Below are 3,501 nucleotides of genomic sequence, written 5' to 3' on the forward strand. Positions count from 1 at the left end.
TGTGTGACTGTCCATTAGCATTCCTCATGATTTCTGTAGGCTTCTCTTTTATGTTAGGTCAGCATGTATTGTATCCCATAGGATAATTTATGAAATTCTACAAGGTATTATGTGGCTCTGAACTAATAGTTTGGTAGTGCATATGAGCGGATCCGTATATTCACTTGGTTTCTTACCTATGGTCCTATTCATTTAACCTCTGTTCCTATAGAAGAGTAGATGTCTAGGCCCCCAAAATCGTTTATAATATCCTTCTATGTTAATTGAGTGATCTGTGATTACCTGTATGTAAATATTTAGCCCAATGGACTCTTCTCTCAAAATTAAGCATAATGAAATACATTTTGACAATTTGTAACTTGCATACTTTTGTGCTAAAGTGACAAATGCTGATGCCTTAGAGGCTGTATTGGATGTAAATGGCAGGGTTTTGGCAGCAGTGGGGCTGCAGGCATGGCCTCTGTGGGAGGAGGCCAGGGGCTGCCCTGTGCCAGACACAGCTGCTTCCAGCTGTCTTTGCAAGGGACCCATCACAGGCCACAGCTGAGCCCATCAGCAGAGCTGGCGGCACCTCTGTGAAAACATGTTTAAGAAAAGGCAGAAAATGCCGAGAGGGAGGGAACATGGAGAGAACAAGGGAATGGAGAGGTGGAGGGAAGAACAGAGAGAAGAACAGAGGGAATAACAAGGTCAGAGGACTAGGAGGTGCTCTGTGGTGGAGCAAGTACTTCTCTGAAGGGACTGTGGCCTGTGGATAAGCCCACGCCAGAGCAGGTACACCTCTGAAGGGACTGTGGCCCATAGAGGACCCATGCTGGAGCATAGGACAAGAGTGAGAAGGAAGGAGCAGCAGAGAGAATCTGCTGTGTACTGACCCTGACCTTCTGCACTGCTCGTTGCCTCACTGAAGGGACTGCAGCAACAACAAGGGGGAAGGAGAGACGTCTGGAGTGAAGCTGAGCCTGGGAAAGTGGGAGGAAAGGTGTTTTAATGTTTGTCTTCTTTGTCTCCCAATACCCAAATCAGTAATTAAGTATTTATATTAATTGGCAATGAAATAAGTTAAATTCCCCAAGTTGAGTCTGTTTAGCCCATGACAGTAACTAGTGAGTGATTTCCCCTTCTTTATTTTGACCCATGACTTTTCTTGCTCCTGTTCCTCCTATTTTATCCCTCATTGCACTGTGAGGTGTGGGGAGTGAGCGAGTGGCTGTGTGGGTGCTTGACTGCTAGCTGGGGCCAACCCACCGCAGAGATTACACTGGTTTGGGGTAGGCAAATGAAATGGAGTAGGTGAAACTTTATCCCGTGGAGTCTGTAGAGCTGTGGAGCCACCAACATCCCCTCTGCAGTGTCTCTTGTTAATATGAGGTTTGGCTTTAGCCGCCCATCAGCAGCGTACACTTAACCATCCCCCTGTCCTCTCCCCCTTTGAGACACAGACATCCCACTCTGTTTAGTGTCTTTTGAAGTTCCCCTTTGACCTAGAAAAAGACTGAATCAAAGTAATAGGGTATGACAGTTATTGTGGTTTATTGCGTAACTACTGTCTGAAGGTGTGTAGCAAAGGTGAATGAGTACTGGTGAGTCACATTGGATAAGCCCAAGTCTCATATTTCATTTTCATTCCTCCCCTGCTCCCAGCAAGGCTTGTGTCTTGCATTCATGGAGCAGTACCTCAATCTCTCCCTTGTTCTGTGTCCCCGCTCCACGTGACAAATGTCATCAGTATGCCAGATGTGCCATCCTGCAGCCAGCTGCATGTGATGGTTGAGGTCATGGACTGGGACAGAAGCAGTGGCATTAGGCTGCCTGACAGCTCAGCATCACTGCCCTTTCCTGCCTAGCACAGCTTCAGCACGTCAGATGCTGGAGAAACCCAGCCACGTATGCCACTTGGTCAGAGTTTTCTAGAAATGGACTTGTGTGTACCATAATAAATAAACTGGTACTGACCACCTACAACTGCTTGAAGGGGAAAAACTTCAGGAATCATGCGTTAGGTAACCTAGGACCTGTGTTGACTTGAGCCCAAACAGATGTCTTGATTACACCTGTGTAGGCAAATGTCCAGCCGTTATGTGTCCCAGCTGGGATTCTTGTTACGGTAATTACATTACTGTGTGTGGAGACTAATCACAAGAAAGGGCCTCATTGCTACAGCCTCCACTACATCTACAGGGTAGCAGATGAACTCTGTCCCGAAGAGCTTGCCCTGGACATGAGCAAGACAGGATAAAGGAAAAAGGTGTAGCAAGGGAAGTTACCCTTAAACCTTCCCGTGAGACCTCAATTTCTTCTCGGCTTCTTTTTCTACATACTGCTACTGATTCCATTTCCCTGTTCAGCTGCTCACGTTTAGCACTTTTTCTCCAGCAGCCAGGTGGAAGCCATTTAATGCAAACATTCAGTGATGTGTTATGTAGGCTTGGAGGAGGGGGAGACGAGGGGAGGTCTGGCTTACTTAAACCCCCAAGAATGTCCTAATCTTGTAAAGAATATGAGTTTCCTGTGTGCAGGCCTCTGCAAAGTTTATGGATAAACTGAGACCCATAGAGGTGCCTCTGTGTCAAATTTGAACTGTTTGCATGTGGCTCTATTTATTGTCCCTAAGTAGAAGGAAAATAGCCCACTTTTAATTAATGAGGAAAATGCTACATGTACATTTACTTTGGCTTGGCTAAAAAGCTGTTTAAATTTCATTTAGCTAAATAAATATTACTCTGTGTGTCAAATTTAAGCCTATTTAAACCCAACTTATTGGTTTAGCTTGCACCTGTAACCAATATAACTTGCTTGAAATCCATGTGAAAGTGCCCACACAGGGATTTGTGCTGGCTTGACATTTTAATATTAGTTAAACTGCCATAACTTGTAGGTGTGGACCTCCCCTTAATAGCCTCCAGCAGTAAAAGTGATGTCTTTTGGTTTTACTAACGACGGTAGCCAACATTTAAAACTTGACTGCATGCTGCCCACTCTGTTCACACCATTTGGTGCTTTTGCATAAGACCACAAGTTTGCTGGCAGAGTATCCTGTTTCTTTTAAACACTAATGTATTAGACCTGACCACATCTGTCTCAAGAGCTCACAGCCTACACGCTTGTTTTAAATACATCTATCAAGACAGTCCATGGTAGTGCCACCTCAAGACTTCCAAAATGTTGAACACAAAATGCAATTACACTGCACAAGAGTGTTAAGGAAAGCCATCTGCTCAAAGTAACTGTCTGTGTGCGTGTGGTGGTCGGGGTGACGGCAAGACTTGGAAGGGACTCTATGTTTTGTAATTCATTCCATCATGAACTTCTAACCTCTGGGCACATCACTGCAGATGTTTCTGCTTTCCCCCTAAGTAGGAATTGCGCATCCCGTAATGGTAATTTTTCATGAAATAAAGCATGACATGCCTGATACCACAACTTGGTTCATAGGAATATTATGGTTGTATCTTTCACCTAAATGAAGGGGGTCCTTTAGTCAAAGCTGTAGGCTTTGAC

Source organism: Pygoscelis adeliae, unplaced genomic scaffold, assembly GCF_000699105.1.
Source record: "Pygoscelis adeliae isolate BGI_AS28 unplaced genomic scaffold, ASM69910v1 Scaffold218, whole genome shotgun sequence".
NCBI lineage: Eukaryota > Metazoa > Chordata > Aves > Sphenisciformes > Spheniscidae > Pygoscelis > Pygoscelis adeliae.